The sequence below is a fragment of the Scleropages formosus genome, chromosome 5 (genome assembly GCF_900964775.1).
Source record: "Scleropages formosus chromosome 5, fSclFor1.1, whole genome shotgun sequence".
Taxonomy (NCBI): Eukaryota; Metazoa; Chordata; class Actinopteri; order Osteoglossiformes; family Osteoglossidae; genus Scleropages; species Scleropages formosus.
In genome coordinates this window covers 33,574,710-33,599,671 of record NC_041810.1, presented here as the reverse complement: position 1 = coordinate 33,599,671, position 24,962 = coordinate 33,574,710, and the positions used below count along the sequence as shown (strand labels likewise).

The window sequence follows — 24,962 nt, the reverse complement described above, 5'->3', positions numbered from 1 at the left end:
CCTTTGATTGTATCTTTGACAGAAGCGTTTACCTTGCTTGAGTACATACCCAACATTTTCAGCATCTTTGGACTGGAGGTGTACTATAGTAACAAATTGGGGAGTTTCAAGGACTAAAGACAGATATTAACAACAAATAAAGGGAAGTTGCAGTAAAGTGCATTCTGGGACAAGGCTGTCACTTCACTTAGTTTCTTCAGTGTGAAGCCTGGGGAAGTATAGAGTTTGGGGGCAGAAAAGGACAGGATTTAGTGTGGAGTCCACAGGCAGTTTAGAATTTGGGAGCAATACAAAGTCTGGGGCAGAAACAAGGACCGGATTTACTGTGAAGGACAGAGGGCAGTATAGAATCTGGGGGCAGAACAAGGACTGGGTTCAGCAATGAGGGCAGGAACAATATAAAGTCTGGGGCAGAAAAAGTATAGGAGTCAGTGTGGAGTCCAGGAGGCACTACAGAATCTGGGTATAGAATAAAACAGGAGTCTTGTGTGTAGGCTAGGGGCAGTATGGAGTCTGGAGGTAGAAAAAACACAGGATTTAGTGTGGTGGCCAGGGGGCAGTATAGTGTCTTGGGGCAGAACAAGGACTCAATTCAGCAAGGAGGACAGGGCAGTATAGAGTCTGGGGGCAGGAAGAGAACAGGAATCAGTGTGGAGGCCAGGGGCAGTATATACGACACTCTAGCAGAGCTTCTGGTTTCACTGCCTATCCCAGTGATCTGAGGACATGGAGATGACAGCAAACACCACAGTGATGACTTACCTGTCAGGGATGCTTATTGGAACTGATTATCATCCCAGAGAACAACATGGTAAACACAAGCAGTTTTCAAAAGAGCTGTTTAGTAATGGAGCTCTTTTTGATCACTTTCAACTGGAAAAATACCCACTACAAAAATAAAATGCTAAAAGAGACAGCAGATGATGGCATGATGCATTATTCTCCTAGGAGTGCTCAAAATGTCACTGGCATTTCACATTTAGCATATACAGTACATGCATAGCACATCATCATATTTATTAAATTGTCTCATTCAGATTAAGTATTAATCACCAATGCCCTGCCACACTCTCTGGGTCAGTGCTGTAAATGTTACCCCAATCAAATATGTACAGAATTGCAATCACATCATCCCTTTCAAACAACAGCAGAATTTGTGCTACTTTATTACATAATCAGAACAAAAGCGCACTGAACCTGATGTGGAGTTTATGCATGAATGTTAATGAGGTTCCTTTCTTTATCTGTTTGATAGTCAGTAAGCTGCAGTGTAGGGCTGCCCCACAGGCTGAGTGGACACGGGGCCAGCAGTAGGTTTTAGGTGCATAACCTCAATCAGATCCATCAGCCCACACCACAGGAGGGGCCCAGACCAAAGTGTGCAATCAAGGTGGGGGGTCACAGTGACTTCAAGGAGAACATCTCTTCTGTCCCCTCAGAACCAAAACCTCCCACTCCTTCCCCATGATCCCAGATGAAAAGATTAGCAGAAAAAGGACACCTTTACTACTGGAGTGAGTGTGTACATGGATGCTGAATAACACTGTGTGTGGTTAGTGTCTCTCTCCCCTCCGCATCCATATGTTCCCTCTCAACCAAGCGTGCTATAGTTTGTCCATGGGACAACCACAGCACGGTCTTAATTATCATAATTATATACAAGCAATAATTAATACTATTATAATCGTCTGTGTCACAGGAACACAAAGGTAATATTAATTGTTACTTATGAAGAATAAGTCGGAGGACAGCCACTGGTACTTGGGCCCCCAAAGGATTATTTTTCTTGCCTTTTTTGGAAATGTTTGTTTTCTTCTCATCATCTACCATCTCTCTTATCCTTATAGTGTGCTATAACTTGTGCTTAATTCTAGATCATTTCCATCTCTGGTATCATACCCTGTAACACTATAGCACTCCCAATAATGTTGTGCGGTGCTCTGTGTCACTCTGGTGAGAATGGTACTCTATAAAAATAACCTGAATTAAAACTGATTATTGTGCACACTGGGGGGCGTGGTGGCGCAATGGGTTGGACCGGATCCTGCTCTCCAGTGGGTCTGGGGTTTGAGTCCCGCTTGGGGTGCCTTGCGGCAGGCTGGCATCCCTTCCTGGGTGTGTCCCCTCTCCCTCTGGCCTTACGCCCTGTGTTGCTGGGTAGGCTCCGGTTCCCCGCGACCCCCCATGGGACAAGCGGTTCAGAAAGTGTGTGTGTGTGTGTGTGTGTGTGTGTGTGTGTGTGTGTGTGTGTGTGTGTGTATTGTGCACACTCACATTATGTTGATACAGGTTGTAGTGAGGGTGAGAAAGCCTACTTTTCAAGGGCTTGTATCTTTTCTGTTTTGTTCCTCTACAGGAAAATCAGTCTGTGGGAGGTTTTCTGCAGCCCATTCCATTCATGCTGAGTCTGATAGCGGCTGAAGCTCCATTGTGACACTCTAAGGAGAGCAACGTGGAACGTGTCTCCAATGGATCTGGCTGCAGTCCAGCCATCTATAAATTAAAGGTATTTCTCCTTCCTCCTGGCTGAACTCCTACCCCAGATGCTGTTTTTTTAAATAACATTCAAGTTCACCTGCCTGGCCTCTAAAATGCATAAACTCACTATATATGCTATCTGCAGGATGCTTGCAACTGTAATATTATATATGATAATATAAACATAAATTATGAATTAATTAAAAATTAAATTAAAAATAAATTTAAAGTTTAAAGAAAAATCAGAATGTTCTTTGTTTTGTTTTAATTTCATTCATTAGCTGATAGTAGCACTCTGATTTATGCTGTTCTCTTGGACCAATGTTACAATACGACATCACTGATATCACTGACATCACTGAAATATCTATTAGATATGTTTTGTTGGTTTATAGGTTTGTATTTCTGTAAGCAATGTCTGGTTGGTTGGCAGTAATTGTAATATCAGTTTGCACACTAAACTTTCAGAGAACCTTAGACGTACTATTCTCCAGCATTTTATGCTCCTCTGAACTCAGTATCCACCATTGAACTAACACTTTGAATGTGTTATTCTTGGCTAAAGTTCACTGGCTGTATTTCACCGGCCTTACGCCCTGTGTTGCCGGGTAGGCTCCGGTTCCCCGCGACCCCGTATGGGACAAGCGGTTCAGAAAGTGTGTGTGTGTGTGTGTGTGTGTGTGTGTGTGTGTGTGTGTGTTTCTACACCATAGGTAGTACATACTGACCAGTATTTTACAAACACTAACAATGTGATGGATGGTCTCATCATTTGTTTTTACATAAGTGATATAAACTATCTTTTCCTGGTTGTTTAAGACTATGTTTCATGTAACACTTGCTTTTCACTGCATGATCTTAGATAACAAAAATACTGACTTCAAGTGACAGTGATATGGACTGCTCTTTCATCCAGTCGAATGGCCACTGACTATCAGCATGTACCTTCTCAGCATAGTTTCGGAAATGCCCATGCATTGCTTTCCTCTTCCAGTAATGGTTATGTTGTGGTCATGTAGTTTTGTGATTTATTCACATTTTCCTCAGTTAACAGTTCAATCTTCAGATGAAGTTTGAAGGAGGTTGCTTGCTAGTTTATTAAGATGGAATATTTGGACTTTAGAAAGTCATACAGTATGTTCTATTAGCACAGACAGGCACTTTAACAGACGATGCCAGAGATTGCAGGTGCAATGCTTGCATGTTTGTTGTTTTATCTGAGTGGATCTCCATGGATAAAGCCCTACTCCTTGTCACAGGGAAGGAAGGGGGGAAAAGGAGGAACAGGGAACGGGTATGGCGGGGATTCTCCAGGGTCGTTTGGGACTGGGGCCAGGGGTCGGTCGCTGCTATGCCGTCCTCGGGCTCGTTCTTGTGCTTTCTCTTGTGCTTGTGCTCTCGCTCTCCTTCTCCATCTCCTTCCTTCATTATCAGGCACAAGGGAAAAAAATAGGGTGCTTCATTAGCCCCAGCTGTGGTGATCCCATCCCTCTCTCCCCGGCCGCCACAGCCATATCCTCTCTTATTTTAAGATAAGGGACATGCTTAATGGTTGACCTTTCATAAAGCAGCTGAATGTTTGTATGCCCTTTCCCACCCTTCCCATTGGTAGGTAAAATCTTTCTATCTCAATTTTGGCTTGGTGGCAATGACTAAGAAGAGTCTGCAGATTCTTGTGCCCAACAATTGAATATCGGAGGAATTCTAGGTGGATTGTTACAAACCTCTAGGTCAATATAATTATGCCATATGTATTAATTGCTTTTGTCATATTTTTGAGATTTTAGTTGCCAAGATATTCTTCAGTTTTTAAATATTCCTGTTTTAAGCAGATGTCATTATGTTTAATTTTGCTAGATTATTTTATCCCCAGGTATTTGTAGGTCTGATGGAGCTGTAACTCCACGATTTCTTGGCCACTGAGTAGGATGTGTTCCTCGGTTGAAATTATTGGTTTTTCTCTACTTTAGAGAAGGAGCACCTTGCATATTTAAAGTCTAAAAGACGTGCAGATATCCTGGGTGGATATCTCCAGTCAATAGCTTTAGGTCATCCGTATGTAGGAGGTAGTTAATTAGATGACTCTGACCTTTGATCTCATATTCAACATTAATATATGAAGCCAGGTTTGTAGAAAGTGGTTTCAGTGCATGGCAACAGAGGACAGGCTGCAGTGAATCTCCTTGAAAAATCCCATGTTTTACTTTTTGGATCTTTTGTCATTGACCTGGTGGTGTTTCAGGGACTGATTACTACTTGCCATTTGTCTGTAGCTCGTTCCGGAACTTCAGCACTCTTGGCTAGAATGTGTACAATTTGACGGCCGTGATTAGCCATCTGTGTGGAATTGAGTCAAACACCTTCTCATAGTCAACCCAAGCCATGTTTAGATTTTTATGATCAAAATAGGGATCTTCTAATCTGGTTTTGGTGCAGCGGGCTTAGCTGGGTCCCACTGTATGGTGGTTCTGATTTTTTGGGATAAGATAGACCTGGCCATTAACAAACAAATCTTGTACTTCCACGTGACCATTGAGAATACTGACGACAAGACAAAGCGCGGTTCAAAATCCCTTTATGACTATTAAATCAAGGATCTCATTCACCCCGCCCGGTATGGGGTCACCGGGGCCCCACCCTGAAGCCAGGCCTGGGGCGGGGGGGGGGGGGGGGCTTGCATGTGAGCGCCTGGTGGCCAGGTCTATGCCCACGGGGCCTGGCCAGGCTCAGCCCGAAGTCAAGACGTGGAGCCACTTTTCGGTGGGCTCACCACCTGCCGGAGAGGACGTAAGGGACCAGTGCGTTGTGATTTGGGCAGTGGTCGGGGCCGAGTGCCCGACCGACCCAAACCTCGGGCGCCAACTCTGGCTTTTGGGACTTGGAATGTCACCTCACTGGCAGGGAAGGAGCCTGAGCAGGAGGTTGAGAGATACCGTCTAGATATAGTCGGGCTCACTTCCACTCACAGCTTGGGTTCTGGAACCACTCTTCTCGATCAAGGGTGGACTTTCCATTATTCTGGCGTTGCCCAGGGTGAGAGGCGGCAGGCGGGTGTGGGCTTATTAATAGCCCCCCAGTTCAGCCGCCATGTGTTGGACTCTACCCCAGTGAACGAGAGGGTCGTGTCCCTGCGCCTTCTGGTCAGGGAACGGTCTCTCACTGTCGTTTGTGCTTATGTGCCTAGCGGCAGGTTAGAGTACCTGGCCTTTTTAGAGTCCCTGGAGGGCGTGCTGGAAAGCGCTCCCACTGGGGACTCTGTCGTTCTACTGGGGGACTTTAACGCCCACGTGGGCAGCGACAGTGATACCTGGAGGGGCGTGATTGGGAGGAACGGCCTCCCTGATCTGAACCCGAGCGGTGAGTTGTTGTTGGATTTCTGTGCTAGTCATGGTTTGTCCAAAACGAACACCATGTTCATGCATAAGGGTGTCATCAGTGCACTTGGCACCAGGACACCCTAGATCGGAGGTCGATGATCGACTTTGTAGTCGTTTCTTCTGATCTTCAGCTATATGTCTTGGACACTCGGGTGAAGAGAGGGGCTGAGCTGTCAACTGATCACCACCTGGTGGTGAGTTGGATTCGATGGTGGGGGAAAAAGCTGGACAGACCTGGCAGGCCCAAACGCATAGTGAGGGTCTGTTGGGAACATTTGGCGGAGGCCCCTGTCAGAGAGGTCTTCAACTCCCACCTCCGACAGAGCTTCAACCAGGTCCTGAGGAAGACTGGGGACATTGAGTCTGAATGGACTATGTTCCGCACCTCCATTGTTGGGGCGGCGGTTCGGAGCTGCGGCCATAAAGTCTCTGGTGCCTGTCGCGGGGGCAATCCCCGAACACGGTGGTGGACACCGGAGGTAAGGGATGCCATCAAGCTGAAGACGGAGTTCTATCGGGTCTGGCTGGCTCATGGGACTCCTGAAGCAGCTGACGGGTACCGGTGGGCCAGACGGAATGCGGCTCTGGCAGTCGCCGCGGCAAAAACTCGGGCCTGGGAGGAGTTCAGTGAGGCCATGGAGAAAGACTTTCAGTCGGCCTCAAAGAGATTCTGGCAAACCGTCCGGCGACTCAGAAGGGGGAAGCAGTGTTCCGCCAACAGTGTTTACAGTGAAGGTGGTGTGCTGCTGACCTCAACTGAGGATGTCCTCGGGCGGTGGAAGGAGTACTTTGAGGATCTCCTCAATCCCTCCGATATGCCTTCCGTAGAGGAAGCTGAGGCCGGGGACTCGGGGGGGGGCTCATCCATTACCCTGGCTGAAGTTGCTGAGGTAGTCAAAAAACTCCTCGGTGGCAAGGCTCCGGGGGTGGATGAGATCCGCCCCGAGTTTCTCAAGTCTCTGGATGTTGTGGGGCTGTCTTGGCTGACACACCTCTGCAGCATTGCGTGGAGTTCGGCGACGGTGCCTCTGGACTGGCAGACCGGGGTGGTGGTCCCTTTTTTTAAGAAGGGGGACTGGAGATTGTGTTCCAGCTATAGGGGGATCACACTCCTTAGCCTCCCTGGGAAAGTCTATGCCGGGGTACTGGAGAGGAGAATCCGACCGATAGTCGAACCTCGGATCCAGGAGGAGCAATGCGGTTTTCGCCCTGGCCGTGGAACACTGGACCAGCTCTATACCCTCACTAGGGTGCTGGAGGGTTCGTGGGAGTTTGCCCAACCAGTCCATATGTGTTTTGTGGACCTGGAGAAGGCATTCGACCATGTCCCTCGTGGCATCCTGTGGGAGGTACTTCGGGATTATGGGGTTCAGGGCTCGCTGCTACGGGCTGTTCGTTTCCTGTATGACTGGAGTAGGAGCTTGGTTCGCATTGCTGGCAGTAAGTCAGACCTGATCCCGGTGCATGTTGGACTCCGCCAGGGCTGCCCTTTGTCACCGATTCTGTTCATTATTTTCATGGACAGAATTTCTAGGCGTAGCCAGGGAGTGGAGGGTGTCTGTTTTGGTGGCCGCAGGATCTCGTCTCTGCTTTTCGCGGACGATGTGGTCCTGTTGGCTTCATCGAATCAAGACTTGCAGCGTGCACTGGGGAGGTTTGCAGCCGAGTGCGAAGCGGCGGGGATGAGAATCAGCACCTCCAAATCCGAGGCCATGGTTCTCAGTCGGAAAAAGGTGGATTGCCCCCTCCGGGTTAGGGGGGAGTTGCTCCCTCAAGTGGAGGAGTTTAAGTATCTCGGGGTCTTGCTCACAAGTGAGGGAAAAATGGAGAGGCAGGTTGACAGACGGATTGGTGCGGCGTCCGCAGTAATGCGGTCATTGTACCGGTCTGTTGTGGTGAAGAAGGAGCTGAGTCGTAAGGCGAAGCTCTCAATTTACCGGTCAATCTACGTTCCTACCCTCACCTATGGTCATGAACTCTGGATCATGACCGAAAGAATGAGATCGCGGATACAAGCGGCAGAAATGAGTTTCCTCCGCAGAGTGGCTGGGCGCACCCTTAGGGATAGGGTGAGGAGCTCAGTCACCCGGGAGGAGCTCGGAGTAGAGCCGCTGCTCCTCCGCATCGAGAGGAGCCAGTTGAGGTGGCTCGGGCATCTGTTCCGGATGCCTCCTGGACGCCTCCCTAGGGAGGTGTTCCGGGCATGTCCCACTGGGAGGAGGCCTCGGGGCAGACCCAGGACACGTTGGAGAGACTACGTCTCCCAGCTGGCCTGGGAATGCCTTGGGGTTCCCCTGAGGAGCTGGAGGAGGTGTGCGGGGAGAGGGAAGTCTGGGGGGCTCTGCTTGGACTACTGCCCCCACGACCCGGTCCCGGATAAGCGGAGGAAGATGGATGGATGGATGCTTCAGTAAATACCAATAAGGTACTTTGACATGTTTTAGATAAAAATGATGAACTTTGTCAATACCTGGTGTTTTACAGTTTAGTGCTTTTTTCAGTGCCATTATGAGATGTGTTTTGGAGATTGAATGGCATTGGTTTTGTGCTATTGGTGAGGTAAACTCAGTGATACCCTTGAGTCAGCTTGCTTTGTCATTATTCACTAGCAATTGATAATATGCCACTCCTACAAGTTCTCAAGTTTCTGTTGTTCCCGCTTTGTTTGTATTTCATCTGGATCTGTACTAGAGTTAAAGTATTTTCTGTAGAATGCTCTCTGATCACTTCATCTCTTGATTGTGGCTTTGAAAGGCATTTGATTCCTTGTATCATTTAATACAAGCAGCCACAGCTTAGATTTTCTGCCTAATCAGAAAAAGATTATTATTAGCGATTATTATTATAATTCACCATTGTTGAATTCTTTGCCTGTTTGCAATATAGCTAAAACAGTTGGATTTGTGCGGGCAGGAGAGAGTAACACTGCAAGAATGGATGTGTCTTGGTAGGTGGGGTAATGCACGGGACTGGAAGCTGCTGGCTGATGTGGGCAAACAGCTCCAGGTGCTACAGGTCATTGTGGTTACTTCATTGCTTCCAGACATGGTGTTATACTTGCAGTGTGAGCGAATCGTGTACTTTAAAGAGTTAACAATGCTATTCGAGGATGCTGTTGGGGAGGTATATGCAGAATAGTACTGTTAACTCTTTAAAGTACACGATTCGCTCACACTGCAAGTATAACACTATATGCATATGCAGAGCGGAAATTGTTAAAGTACGCAGATCAGGTGGCAGAGACAAGAGACCATGGGTGGCAGGCTCATGTGAGACCTTTAGAAATAGGTGTTAGTGGGTTTGAGGCTAAACATCGGTGTTGTGGGAATTTGGAGTCAGAGACCATTCGTTAAGAGTGGCAGTAAAGGACCTGTCTGAGACTACTGACAAGGTGAGCCAGTGGTTATGGATGAGAAGAGAGCAGGGTAGTTGGGGTTATAGGTTGGAGGGAGGTTTATACACACACACACACACACAGTCTTAAATTGCTTGTTCCAAGCGATGTTGCGGCGAACCGGAGCCTAACCAGGCAATACAGGGCATATGGCTGGAGGGAACCCAACCCACCCAGGATGGAATGCCAGTCTGTCACAAGGCACCCCAAGCAGGACTCAAAGCCCAGACCTGCCAGAGTCGGGACCCAGCCAAGCCTGCTGCACCGCTGTGCCCCCCCGGATGGTTTGTAATAAAATTAGTGGCATATGGCTAGAAATAGGAGGCAGCTGGTGGTAAGTAAAGAGGTGTGGCCTTGTTAATTAAGTTAATTTAAGTTTCTGGAGTGCTGCATTTGCAGATTTTGTTGGCAGGTATGGTGTGATTGGAGATGGTTTGAAGCTGTAAAGATGTTGGATTTGAAGATATGATTGGAGCAGCAGATTAGCTGAAGGAGTCAATGGCGTAGTAATGGATAGTTTGTCGCTCTTCTGTTGAGGGAGAAGTGCATCTAACGTGTGTGAAGTGGGTTGGGTCTGGGACGCCAAACTGTACTGTTGAGCCTTCCGGAAGTGTTGTGGGCCTAATTCACTTGACAGCTTCAATAAAATACCCATGTTGGTGCCCTGTGGTGGTGTTACTTAGGGAAGGAAGTTAAGCTTCCTGGTCTTGAGTCATGGAGATATATGTTGGTAATGCTGGGTGTTGTTCTCTGTGGCTTCATGGTAAGGTTGTTTGGACTGGGTCTTTGTGTACAGCCATTGTGATATATGTATGGGGTATAACATCTTGTCCTGTGTGTCTTCCATCCATCAATTTTTCTTGACCGCTTGTCCTTCTAGGGTCATGGTGGGAATAGGTGGAGCAAACCCAGAGTTAGCCCAGATGTCCCTGTCCCTTGCAACTTCCTCCAACTCAACCCGGGGGATCCCCAGCTGCTCCCATGCTAACTGGGAGATAGAATCTCCCTAGCTGGTTGCACTCCTCAATCCCTGTCATGGAGAATGAGTTCCACTACCCTGCGGAGAAAACTTATTTTAGCCGCTTGTATCCGTGATTGTACTCTTTTGGTCATTACCCAGAGTTCATGACCATAGCTAAGGGTAGGGACGTGGACCAACTGGTAAATGGAGAGCTTTGCCTTATGACTCGGCTCCCCTTTCACCACTACGATCCGATACAGCGATTGCATTACTGCTGCCGCATGAAACATGACATCATCCGCAAAAAGAACAGACATCACCTTCCACCCCCCAGATAAAATACCTTCCTGACCTCAGCTGTGCCTTGATATGTTGTCCATGAAAACCACAGACAAGAGTGGAGACAAAGCACAGCCTTGGTGGAGCCCAACACCCACATTGAATGGGCTTGATTTAATGCCAAGTATGCAGACACAACTCTGTTTGTACAGAGCCCTAATGGCCTGCAGTAGTGGTCCCCGTACTCCTGAAGCACCCCCCACAGAATTTCTTGGGGAGCACGGTTGTAGGCCCTCTCCAAGTCCACATAACGCATGTAGACTGGATTAGCGAACTTCCATGCCCCCTCAATTATCTGTGAGAGGGTAAAAAGATGGTCCACTGTTCCACGGCCAGGACAGAATCCACATTGTTCCTCTTCAATGTGAGGTTCAACTATCGGCTGGAGCCTCCTTTCCAGCACCCTGGCATAAACTTTTCCCAAAGTGAAGATCCAGACTAACATGATCCAAAAATCCCCTTGAAAAAAGTATAAAAAAACAACGCTCACCCTGCCCAGAACAGAGTCACCTGGACTTACCCCTGGAGCCAGGCCTGGGCGTAGTGTTCCTAGCCAAGCGCCTGATGGCCTGGCAGCCCATGTAACCCGACTGGGCTCACCCCAAAAAGGCAACGTGGGGGGCCAAGTGGGCTCAGCACCTGTAAGGTCCAGCATAGAGGTGGGGTGCAATGCCTTTCAGGTAGCAGGAGGGGGCAGAGTGGCGCGTGGCATCATGAAACCTCACGGCAGAAACTGGCCTGGGTATCTTGAATGAATATTATTTTGTTTATTTGTATGTTTTATTAGTTGAACAGCTGGATAAATCAAGTACATCGCAAGGGTGAAAAGCCTGTTTTCTTAACCACTATGCTATTGCCTGATTTAAATAAATAAGTTTACAGTATTATTTATATGAGGGCGCGGTGGCGCAGTGGCGCAGTGGGTTGAACCGCGTCCTGCTCTCCGGTGGGTCTGGGGTTCGAGTCCCGCTTGGGGTGCCTTGCAGCGGACTGGCGTCCTGTCCTGGGTGTGTCCCCTCCCCTTCTGGCCTTATGCCCTGTGTTGCTGGGTAGGCTCCGGTTTCCCGTGACCCCGTATGGGACAAGCGGTTCCGAAAATGTGTGTGTGTGTGTGTGTGTGTATTATTCATGTAAAACATTTCAATAAATACTTCATTCAGTACCATGTGCTTGTGATTGAACTCCAGAACTCATGTTGTACAGATATGTCAGTGTAAACAGGGCCAAGGCCTCTTCCTGTTGGAGCACAAGTTATTTTTCTCTCACAAGTTGTTTTCTCTGCAGCGTGGCAGGAGTGGAAACGGGTGAGATGAATCGGTTATGAGCTGCCGCTGTTGGTTTCTAATCATACACGCTTAATTGATCCGTAAAAGCCAAAGCCTCCAAAATAGCAAGCGCCTTTGTGCAGCTTTGTGCCTTCAATTGTGTGCAGTCATTAAGACAAGCCGGGCTGCTTTGGAAGATGGTTCTGCATTCGGAGGTATACATGCTTTATAATCAGGAAACACATGCAAATCTATAAATCATTCTAGCAAGAGTATTTTCTCATGTCCACATCTGAATCCATCACTTCACGTTACAAAGAAATTGATGAGAGAAAAGGGCTTGCTTACCAATTAGTCGTGTCTGCAAATCAGAGACAAAAGCATGTAAAATCATTTGTAAATTAGTCCTCCTCCCCCTCAGTTGTTTGTCTGCTTTGCACCCATCTGTCCGCATGCATTTTCGCTGCCATCTTATATCTATTTTTACCTATTTGTGGATTTAAGTCTTCAGATCATTTAAAATATTTCTCCATGTTTTCTATCAAAAGTTAGAAAACACTTTGCAGACTCTAACTCCTAATGACTTTGCACCATTTGCATCTTGTTTGTCTACAATGAACATTAGTATAATGTTTCCATTAAACAACTGAGGCAAATATTTGTTCAATAGCATTTAATTTTACCACTAAAAAAAAAGAAAAATAAGTGATGTATTAACTTTCTTAGTTCTGTATATTATAATTTACTAAGTCTAAACTGAATCAGACTTTTGTGTGAGGAAAAGTAGCATACTGCAATTTTTTTTTTCTTAAGTTGTATTTGGTCATTTAATGTGTACATTATGTTGAAGTGGATGTTTAAGAGAACACAGGAGTACAGTGAGTGCTTCAGTTTATAAAGGTGCAGTTTTTAAGATAAAAGTAACTTTAAAAAGTTTAATCAAAATTCTAATTTTGATACTACAGTCATAACTATGTGCTTATGGAGGAGTTATGATTCCACACTGAGCATAATAATTTTGTCCTAACTGAACAAGGAATTTGCTTCAGGAAGTTAAGGAATATTCCTGTCTGTTGGGGAACATCTGCAGTTCAGGTGGTCTGTAAAATTCATTGTCATATTGCAATGTGCTGTAAGACCTTGAGGTTGCTTTCACATTAATAGAGAGTTACACACGTAACATGGACTGCTATGCTCCAACACCTCTGATTGCTTGGTGATCCCACTCATGAGAGGTTCATCAAAAGCCCATATGTTTTCGGTTCTGGCTCTGATGTGGTGGAATGAACTCCCTCTGTCCCTCAGAGCTGCTGAAGCCCTTCCAATATTCAAGAAATGTCTCAAAACTCATTTCTTTTTTACCAGTTTTCTGCTGATCTCCGAACAGCTCCATAAACATCCTTCACACCATCTGTCACGATCACCTTTATCTTTTCTGTCTATTCAATATGCAGCTACTCTTGTAGTGTACAATGGCCAAAACAATGGTACTGCATGTCTGTTTCTTTAACTCTTCGTGTTTGGTGAAATGCGTTTTTATTCACCCTGAGTCTGAAGTAAAACCTCTGCTAAATAAATTAATGTAAATTTAGTTAAGAAACCAGAAATTGAGGCAAAACTGATGCTGATAGGCAAGTCTGCACCCATAATTTTTCTGAAGGCCTAAGTGGGAAACTTAATTTGCCTTCAGTTCACTCAAAATAAATTAAACACACACACCAAGCCATGTACCACCTTAAGTATGTAGCATTGTCAAATGTGACATTGTTTTACTGGTTGGCTATTTTGAACAGCTGGTTGTTTACTGAATCACTTCAGGGTTGGTAAACATGACATGAACACCATGTAGGCCCACCTGATACCTGCAGTTGGATGCTTAAAATCACCCATTATCCCTTAGTCCAGCAGCTCTACCACTCTCTCCTTAACCCTAACCCTAATTCGGTTAGAGTTAGGGTTAACTCTAGAGCATATATAGAATCTGGACACTATTGGTCTAAACAGTACTAACCAGACTGCAAAGGAGTGAACATGACAAGCAGCAGAGCTTTTGAAGGATAAAAATTTTGTTACAGGTTGCATGGTAAAGTCACAGTGATGGTCCCTTCACTTGTGCTGTGAGTCAAAAGTGGCTCATACATTGAATTTGCTTCATAGTATAAAGTAGAGGCTAAGGCAGGTTATGTGTAACTGAGTCACGCTAACACAGGTATACATGTCCTACAAAGACTAGCCGCTTCAGTTGGAAGTGTTTCATCCTTTTGAAATTGCTCAAGGAAAACTTTCTGCAAACTTCACAACTACAATCTGTAGTCCTGCTGTAATGTGAAAACCTAAACACCAAAGTATAATGCATAAGTTCATTTCAAGATTCGTTTAGAATCTGTCATTACATGTTAAGGACTTGTTTGCTTTTTGGAACTTTTTTGATTTATGCAAATATCTGTGTTAAACAAGAACATCCTGTATTAAGTTATATGTACTGAAACATATAAAGTTATAACTTTTAAAATTGAGGAAATATTTATACTACATTCAACTATGCATTTGTTTAAATTGTTTATAAATAGAATATATTTAAAATGTTTATATTTCTAAATAATCACGGTATAAATTCAAGTGTAAAGCTTAAATTTTTTCTGACATTTTTCTTGCCACCACTTTGAAATATTGTGAATTCACATGGTCAGAAAATATCCTATTGTATGTATTGTGCATACCTCTTTTGTTTTCACTGAAGAACAAAAGTATTTCTTGTGTTCTACAAATATTTAAGTGTACTATAAATGTACACCACTGCAAATACTGCCATGCAAAATTTGTCAGTCATCTAAAGTACCATTCATATTTTAACGCTATAGTAAACCATCAGTTCCAAGGTGCCGTTATAATTCTTTTTAATCCCTACACTAATCTTATTTACTTTGCTAACAGTTTAGCTTAAATAACACCCAATCTATCTTAACCAATAAACTGCGCCACCTAAAAGGAGACTATTGAGATGGCTTAGGGTGTAAGTACACAAATGGCTGTAGGTGTGTAGAAGCAACTGTAGGAGTTTCCAGCATAATGGGCTTAGAGCACAGAGCTCCGATGTTTCAGACACGAAAGACAAAAGAGTATAAATAAATTATGTGTGGGCATTAGTAGGAGCATCGCCACTAAGGACATACTCATCTTTGACAGCTGTGCTACCAGATGCTAGTTGTACCATGGTTCCTTGCCATCATCATGCTAGGAAAAGTGTCTCCATCAGACACAACATAGGGAGGTATGGGTGATGTTATCCCACAAATGGGTTGGAGTTCAAAACCAGCATTGGCAGGGTTGGGGTGGTGGGATAGGAAAGATGAGCCCCTTGAGGATTCCATACCTTCTTGGCCTTAAATTGCACGAATCTGCAGCCAGGACCTCGGGGTTATTTCTGACAGGAAGTTGCATATCCTTAGTCCCACAGATTCCTGAGAAATCAGGGTGCTAATGGTGTCAGCCAGATTGGGTTAAGCTGTGTTTCACCTTCCTCTTTATCTGCAATCAGCTGTAAATGGGATGTTCAAGTTCTACTTCATGAACAATGGCCTTTAAAATGGATTTCCAATTGGTTTTTGTATGAAAACAGCTGCAAATAGGATTTATGTGTGCTTTTTTATCTCAAACAGCTGTAAACAGGGCTCACACACGACTTATCTGACATCAGATATAAATTGGAATTATGCACTCCTGCTTCGCTCCAGCTGCAAACAGTACATTTGTTTATTTTTATCTGCAGTCTGCTGTAAACTGGATATAGAGCAACATCCTTTTTCCATAAATAGTTCTGAATGGACTTGGAAGAGACCGTTGTCACGTAAAAATACTTATGAAGTGTGGGTAGTCAGGTAATTAATGATAGTAATGTTACGCTAAATGCTAAGCTAAATGATGGCCACTCATCTGGTATTCATGTTCCTCTTGAATGAGCTGGTGAATTTTTTGTGCAATAGATTTGCAGGTATGTTCTGGGCTGCTGCTGCCCAAAATCCAATGAAGAGGTACCAACCTTTGGTATTTTAACAATCTATGTTAGTCTAAGTAGCTACAGTTTTTCCTAGGGTAGATCATATCACCAGAAACCTTCTTACCCAAAGATCTTAGCCAGAAACAAACATTGGATTTAAATTTGCTTGTTTTTCTGTGGGAAACTCTGAACTGGATTATTCAGACTTCCCCATGTTCTGTGTGCAAGTTGATTTTAACAGTACGGCTACTGCTGTCACAGTGATACATCAGCATGGCTCTCGATTGCAAAATGGTGACAACCACTTCGGTGGGAATGCTCTCATTGTTTGCGCCATTTGTTATCATGTCGCTTGCCAGCACTTTCTGGCTGACAGTCCTTGTTTAGCTCTCGTTCAGCCATGAGCACCTTGAATTGATTCAGGCCTGCTGCACTGGGGAGTATAAGTAAAACACAGGCACATTTCTCATAATGGCAGGTAGCACAGCAAAATAAACACCACAGGTTTACAGTTTTCCAGAGTAAGGACCTTTAATCCTATAAATTCAACTGTGAAATTTAAGTGAAATCAGCCTAAGTATAATAAAAAACATCTGCTATGCAGCTGTGTCAAGGAAATTCGCTTCTTTATTAAATCACAAATAATATATTTACATTGTTTTTGAAGCCACGTTGATAGTTGTGTAAGAGACCTGAGATCTATAAGGCTCTTCAAGACATATCACTGTCAAAAATGTATTGTAAGGGAAATTTGGTCAGGCTGTTTTCTTTTTTCTGTATTGCTCTTTTCCACCTTCAAAAACTTCATCTGAGCTATTGCACAAATATTAAATCATGCAAAAGCAATTTGGTTTTCCTTGTATTTCACCCTTTAAAACTAGATCAAATACAGTGCAAGTGTGTGATCAGTAATTCATATGCACACCTTTGATGTGCACAAGTGAGTTAGGTTAGTGCTCAGCAGCCTTGGATACTTCATCACTATCACTTAAATTATGCTTGGTACTCCACAGTGCAGCCCGGAAGACACTGACAATCCTTTCTGTTTCAGAGGGTTGCTGTGGGCATTATGAAGGCAAAATGGTCGCTGAGCCTGCCAAGCCATTTCTTGATGGTTTTATTTCTCCTTAAGCTCAGGTTTTGCTTTAGGAGGGAGCCATCCATCTGGCATGATAGGCCCTGTTGACGTGGGATTCTCCTAGACCCTGATGAAAGGTCAGGATTGCTGTGTCAAAGCTGGGAACATACTGTAAAATTTTGGGCATGGGAATAGGGACTGATCCCCACACATTTGTTTCCTAGGTATAATCAAGAAATACAGGGAAAACATCTTCAATCATTATTATTAGATATACACTTGTACCTTTTGTTGCAAACATCCAAGCTGTGATTTTTCAATGATATATTTTCTGAAATTTCTCTGTAGTAGTGAAATGGCCTACATTTGCTCTTGCTTATGTGATGAATTTCTTTTCCTTGTACCCTGTAAAATACAGTATGGATTTTAAGGTGAAGCCTTTTTTAAACTTTTCCACCTCACTGTCCTTACTCTGCTCTACTGTTTGATTTTCCTGTGACACCTGAAGCCATCGTAGCATCCGGACAGAAGTCCAACACGGACGCGTTGCTGTTATGTCCAAACACGGACAAAAAGTAAAATGACCCCACATGCAGAGTGTATTAATAAGTGCACAGTGCAAACTGTAAAGTACCGGGTAGAGGTGAAACAATGAACGTGAGACACACAGTGTATTCGGACAAAGGTGAAAAGTGAAACGTGAATCTGTGAGTAGGGCTTGAACACAGAGGCATGATGAAATACTGGACTGGAACACTGGACTAGGACTGGAGAACAAGAGGCAGGAGTACACAGGACGGGCACTCAGGATATGGAAGATAAAAACCTAGAAAAAAACTGGAAACAGGGAACTAATGATCGTTAAGAGAGGACAATAGAAACATTGATTAATAATTCGCAATCTATCCTCCACCACTTCCCACTTTTATACCTCAGCAACTACCAGATTGTGAACAGGTGCATGGGGCTGGGCTAGTGGTACTGAGTGGTGCCTCCTCTGGCCCGTAGGAGTATTGCCCCTGTGGGTCACGGCAGCCGTCATCTTGACTGCATGAAGTACATTACACTGAAGAGGAGATGGTGAAAGCTACTTATTTTTTATTTTCAGTGATTTTTTTTCTTTTTTTGAAGTTGGCTGAACTTTAATGTTGCTTCATGTTAGTGAAAAATGATAAACTGGCATCCGGTCCGCATTGCATCCTGTCTCATGCCTGTTTTTTTACAGTACAAAGGGAAAAGTTTCGATGAACTGTTGATGATGAGGTGTGACATGAAAAAAGCTTGCAGAAGTGGACAAATTGGTTTATTTTGCAAAACCCAAACAGTCACAAAAACATTTATCGTGACTAATCCTGAACAAATTCACTTAAACTCATCAGGCTACCTTAAAAAGACAGCAGAAATAATTCTGCCTACTTGATTCATTTTGTGTGACATGTACCATATATTATGCAACATCCCCAAAAGGGTCTGGGGCAACACCCCATAATCAAACACATTAATATTTCTGCAGAGAAACGTGTGAAAATTCACACCGAATGGAATTAAGGCCATAAATAGAATTGCAGTTTATTTACAGAATAATAAACTGGTAAATGAAATAGTAGGAGAAATATGCACCATAAATATTCCAGTACTTCTTATGTCTAAGGAAAATGTTCAGGAAAACTTTAAACAGGTTCAAACTGACTGTAAATATCTGCAAATATACATGCAATAAATGTTCAGCACATCTGGCTGCTTGAGAATCTTGGAGAACAGGAAACATAAGTGTGGCCATTTTTGTCCTCATCATGTTTTATTTTTACAGGTTTGGCACCAAATTAACAAAGAACCTTTGGTTTTCAGAACTTTTTGAATTTAAGAATTGCGGATAAGGGATTATGGGCTAGTAGTGTAAAGGTCTTTGCCTTCTCAGTCTAAGGGTTCCTATCTTTGAGTCCTATTCCTGCTGTAGAACCCTTGATCAAGACATTTACCCTGAATTGGTGTAGTCAAAATACCCAGCCATACATGTACACACACACTGTCTGAACCACTTGTCCCATTGGGGGTCGTAAGGAGCCAGAGACTAACCCAGAAACACAGGGCGAAAGGCTGGAAGGGGAGGGGACACACCCAGGACACGACACCAGTCTGTCACAAGGCACCCCAAGAGGGACTCGAATCCCAGACCCACCGGAGAGCAGGACTCGGTCCAACCCACTGTGCCACCGCACCCCCTTACCCAGCACTATCAGTATGTAAATGATTGTAAGTTGATTGATAACATTGTAAGTTGCCTTGGGCTAATGTGTGTTGAATAAATGTTAATACTAACTGGACTGGTTAATGTCCTAGTGGACAGCAGGACAGTAGCACTTGTTGATTGTGCTTGTGTGCAGCCTCTGAGAGTGGGAGGCAGTGGTGGTGAAAGCCCTGGAGACGCAAAGAGGAGAGGGGAAAGGGAGAAAGCTGCCGTCATGGCTAGCCTCTTTAAACCAGAGTCAGCACTCACATTCAGTGGCACAGGAGTGGGCTTTATTAGCACAAAGAGATTACTTTCAAAAGCAACTTTTAATTAACTTCTAGCTATCAGCTTTTCAACAGCAGACTGCTTTTCTCTCTCTGCCTCCCACCCCTTTTTCTGTTCTTTCCCTTTCTCTCACAGTCTGTCATCCCACTTATGCATATCACTGTTAGTCAGAACATCACTGTGCATCCAGGCCTTTCATGTAAATCACCACAGTTCCATAGTTCAACCCACAGATTTGTACATTGCAGTGATTTTTCAAATCCTGTCCTGCTAGACAAACCCAAAAGAAAGTCTTCCCAGATTCATTCTCTGAAGGAAGGTGGGCTGTACCTCTCTGTTTATAATAATCCAATGGTACAAAATAAGAATCAGTTTGTCACCACTTGTATTGCTCTATACCTTGTTAATTACTTCATTTTTTTATTTATGAAGCATTGATGATAGAGAAGTGAAGACCAGTGTGCACAGACTCTAGAAGTGCTGCTTGCTACCAGGCCACATAATTGGAATAAAACAGGATGGAGACATGCGAGAGACCCTCTCAGTCACATTGTCTTTGTTACATTCTAGTTCCACAAAATTATTAATTTTTCAAATATAAATTATTAGCAACCAACTCATTGCTCAACCAGTCGTTTGCTGCAGAATATTCTGGCTATCAGTTGCATCAACAAATACACAAAGCCTCCATGATTCATATAATTAGAACAACTTTCCTCATAATTTGTAATTAGCTTTCCTTGTAAAATGATACATATTGATCTGTTATGTCTACTTCTCATTAAAGAGTAATAGCAGATCAGTAGCTCATTCTGCCTACTTCCACCCAGGTGTCTTTTCTATTCCAAGAGGAAACGTATTAATTTTGTTGAAAATATAAAATGTTTTTCTTATATAGGTGTGCAGCTGAAGGAGCGAGGCATTCTTAAAACAGAACACAGGGCACACCGTTAAGATAACAGATTTGCTCTGGTATTCATTCCCCTGTTGCTGCTTTTGCTGAATTACATTGCTTTCATACGTTTCAGCAGATCAGGCCTGAAATGGAAAAAGCCAAGGTGGTCAAGGGAACACTTCATTAACTCTTCAGATTCTATTAGCAGCCTGCATTACTGTATGGAGTTAGGACACACAAGTTAATGCACAAACTAATGGGGTACATTAAACAATCTGCACACACAGTAATTAGGCAGTGGTGTATGAGCTTGCCTAGATGTGTATACTGTGGCTTGAATATATAAAACTGGGTATATTCAAATTTTCTTGTTGGAGCCATTGCCGTGGTATAGAAGAAATGCTGTTTTCAGTGGGGGGGGGGGGGGGTGCAGTGGTGCAGTGGTGCAGTGGTGGCGCAGTGGGTTGGACCAGGTCCTGCTCTCCTGTGGGTCTGGGGTTCAAGCCCTGCTTGGGGTGCCTTGTGCCAGACTGATGTCCTGTCCTGGGTGTGTACCCTCCCCCTTCAGCCTTATGCCCTGTGTTGCCAGGTTAGGCTCTGGCTCCCTGCGACCCTGAATGGGACAAGCAGTTCAGAAAATGTGTGTGTTTTCAGTTAGTTGTTAAAAAATACGACTTCTGCATTAGATCTACCGGTGGTCCTTGACTTACAAAAAATGTGACTTTCAGCCACAAGTGCTTACGATGGCTGTCCCATCAACTTCATATTATTTTCAAGTCCAAGAGTTTGGTTGTAAGATCTAGTGTGATAACCAATGATTGTTTCAATTGCAAAAATTTTCATTTGTTATTGTCTTCCTTATTTTTAGTACGTTTCTTATTTTTAATGGCTTTCAAGAGAAAAAGTAAGTGTTCTGGTGGTGCTAAAAAGACAAAATAGATTTAGAAATGAAAGTGAAAACTATACTGTTCTGTTTCTATTTTTGTTCTCATAATATGTAAAATTGGTGCAAATATTATAAAGCCCTATTATACAATGTAGCATTGGGATTTTCAACTGACAATACTCAACTTACAACATGGTCATTAGAACAGAACACCATTGCAAGTCAGGGACTACTTTTGTTATATTATGCAATGTCTCATTCAAAAACATAGGGTGACCTATAGGACTGTGCAAGGAGTGACTGAGTGTTTGAGTGATGTACCTCTTTGAAAGTCATCTCCACATGGTGGCCTTTGCATGTCAGTGACTGTAAACTGTGACAAATATTATTGGAACACCTTAGTCTAAGAGTTGCTCCTCCACACATGCAGCCCCAACCAATCTGCTCATTTCTTTGTTTGTATGTTTTCTTTTCTGTCCTCATATCTGGATCTCAGTGGCTTCATCTCTCCTTCAGCATAAAGGAAGCAGAAGGCTTAGGGTTCCACACTTCAGTTTAATCCCTATTCAAAAAAAAAATCATCTTCAAATTATTATGGTTTGTTGTTTATGACAGTGGAATACACAGACAGCATTTCAGCAATAGTCAACACCCAAAAACTGGCTTAAATAGCAATCGACAAGGGAGTTGAGCCGACATGCAGCTTGTTCATTGTCAAAGATGTCACACAAAACCTCAGTGTGCACTATGTTGGGAAAAGTGTAAATGTATAATAATACATGTGCCTGCAGTATTTCTGCACAGGACATTTAAGGTAGTGCAGAGGAAGGGAGATGCCAATGGGCTGTTCAGACTGTCTAGACTGAGTGTTTTAGCCCTTGTTTGTGAAATGCCTAAAGTTTGTCAGTAATGCAAGATACAGGCTGTTCACACTGTGATATATACAGTGTAAACTCATTTTGGGGACTTAGATCTTCTTTCTAAAATAACAAAGCTGAGAGGCTGAAAGGGACAGAGCATACATGAAATAAATAAATAAATAAACTAATAAATAAATTAAATTTATTTCTTAAATAAATAAAGCCTTCCCAAACTCCTCCCATGCTCCGGATTTTGCTTCTGCAGCCACAGGCACTGCTGGCTTTTTTGCCTGCTGGTACCTATTCGCTGAGTCAGGAGTCCCCAGAGCCAGCCAGGCCCTAAAGGCCTCCTTTTTCAGCTTGACGGCTCCCTCACCACTGGTGTTCAGCAGTGGGTTGGTGAGTTGCCGCCGTGACTGGCACCAACAAGCTTTTGGCCATACCTACGCCTGGCTGCTTCCACAATGGAGGTTTTGAACAGGGTCCATTCAGACTCCATGTCCCCTACCTCCTCCGGGACATGGGAGAAGTTCTCACGGAGGTGGGAGTTAAAATCACTCCGGACAGGGTCCTCTGGCAGTCATTCTTAGCACACCCTCAGTATGCTCTTGGGTCTACCGAGTCTGCCCACCAGTTTTCCACGCCATCTGATCCAGCACACCACCAGATGGTGATAGGTTGACAGCAAGTTGAGTGTCCAGAACATGAGGCCTCAAGGTAGACGATACGACTACAAAGTCAGTCATTGACCTTTGGCCCAAGGAGCTCTGGTACCAAATACATTTATGAGCATCCTTGTGTTGGAACAGGGTGTTTGTTATGGACAAACCATGGCTAGTACAGAAGTTCAGTAACATTTAACCATTTAACACTAAATATATAAAGTAAAATAAAGGTACTTTTACTCTAAAGATTCTCCTAAATGAATTTGTTATATTTGTTCTTCCCAATCACCCTACTCCAGATTTCCCAGTCATTGCCAATGTGAGCACTGAAGTCCCTCAGCAGGACTATGGTGGTCAAATACTCTAAACTACTTTTTTTGGTTCATAAGCACACATAGCAGTCAAAGTTTTCCTCTCTGCAACCTTGAGTCACATTGAGGTGATCCTCTCGTCCACCGGGACAAACTCCAACTGTGTGGGAGCCAGCTGGGGCCTTGTGAGTATCCCCACGCATACCCGGCACCTCTCACCCTGTGGAACTCCTGAGTAGGAAAGAGACCACCCCTATCGAGGAGTTTGGTTGCAGAGCCAATATTGTGAGTGGAGGTGAGCCCAATTATATCTAGTTGGTATCATTCAAATTCTTGCACCAGTTCTGACTACTTCCCTCCCAGTGAGGTTACATTCCACATGCCAAGAGCCAGTTTCTGCTGTGAGGGGCCATGATGCCACGCGCCCCCTCCTGCTGCCTGAAAGGCATTGCACCCGATTGCCATGTTGGACCTTGCAAGTGGTGGGCCAGTGGGGTCAAATATGGGGGAAGTGGGCAAGGTTGACAGCCTGATGATGCCGGAAGCCAATACCTCGGTCACATAATCCTCCATGGCCTTTTGTGTGTGAATATATAGACTCTGCCTTGAGGGGGAGGGCCCTGGTCTTGCTGAAGACCTCTGAGGTCCTGACGTTCATTGGGTATCTACAGGAACTGTGCTGCTTTGGGTCTCTTGATAGAGGTGGCCCTACATGGGAGAGACAAACAGGAGAAGGTGCACTGCGGTCACCACGACAAGTTCCCTGGTACTCCAAGCCAGTACAGGGTTATGCTGAGCCAGTCAGGTATAAACCAGGACTTTATTAGAAAAATGGGGAGTTGTTCCTTATGACAACTCCCCCACCTGGAGGATAAGGAACTCCATACAGGACTCTATTACACCTGTGCCCAGTAGTTTCCCCTCAAGCGTACTAATCCATAATAGAACGTCTCACACATGCAGGTGTCATGGCGAATGCGGAATCCATAAAGCTGCCGGCCACCACGGAGACCCGGTTCCCTCCCCACGACAAAACAATTGGCACCAAGAGTTGCGAGGCTGGTTGGAAGGGATTGCTCACCTGTTGCTGTGGTCATGGAACTTCGTCTGGTGACCTCGCCGGGCAAGCTGCTTGGTAATGTTCTGGACTCTCACAGTAGAGGCATAGCCCCCCTTAGAGCCCCCATTGCCTCTTGGTGGCTGTCAGTCACCCTCGGCAGATTTCCTTTGGCTCCAGAAACTCCAGGAGGGTGCCAGCAACCGATGGGATTGCCAGGGGTGCCTCAAGCATTTTCAGGCTAGGTTGTCCAGTGTCATTACATTGTCTATGAATTGGTCTAAAATCCAGTCTTTCCCCTGGTACACTAGCTTGGCTTGGATGCAAGGAGACTTGCTGGAAGCATGCCAGCTGCGGGGCATCATTCCACTGTGTTTCACCCACAAGGGTGCGGAATTGGAGGGCGTACTCGGACACGGACCAATCACCCTGCTGGAGTGTTAGCAGGCGATGACTGTCTTTCTTACCAGATGCAGAGTGGCCGAAGAAAGCCTCAAAGTATTTTTTTAATATCCACATATGAAAAGGTGGAGTGCTGCTTCCAAATTGCCATGACCCATTCCAAGGCTGGTCCCATCAGCAAGGACATGATGTAAGTAACTCGGCTCTTCTCCATTTGGTAAACACGTGGCAGGCTGGAAAAGACCAGCTCACACTGCAAGAAAAACCCATGGCATTTCTCTGGATTGCCCTCATACCTCTGGGGCATGGCAAGTTGGGGGGCCATCACAGGTACTGGCACAACAGCAACTGTTGATGATTCGGAAGCAGCAGTGGCTGCTCTGGCATCTTCGGTTTTGTGGTCCTGTTAGAGGACACTCGGGATTTCTTGTGTGGTTTCCGCCATTTGTTGGAGGGTTTGCTTGTGCTTGTACGAGCTGAGA

General features: G+C 44.6%; 1 protein-coding gene across 2 annotated transcripts in view; it reads left to right on the top strand.

Moving 5' to 3' along the window:
• Positions 1-24,962, top strand: part of LOC108932971 (carbohydrate sulfotransferase 8-like) — a 231,948-nt gene that overhangs the window by 43,953 nt on the left and 163,033 nt on the right. For both annotated transcript variants that reach the window (XM_018749711.2, XM_018749712.2), the window contains exon 2: positions 2,357-2,506. The gene's annotated coding sequence lies outside the window, so the exon portion shown is untranslated. The remainder of the gene's footprint in view (positions 1-2,356; positions 2,507-24,962) is intronic.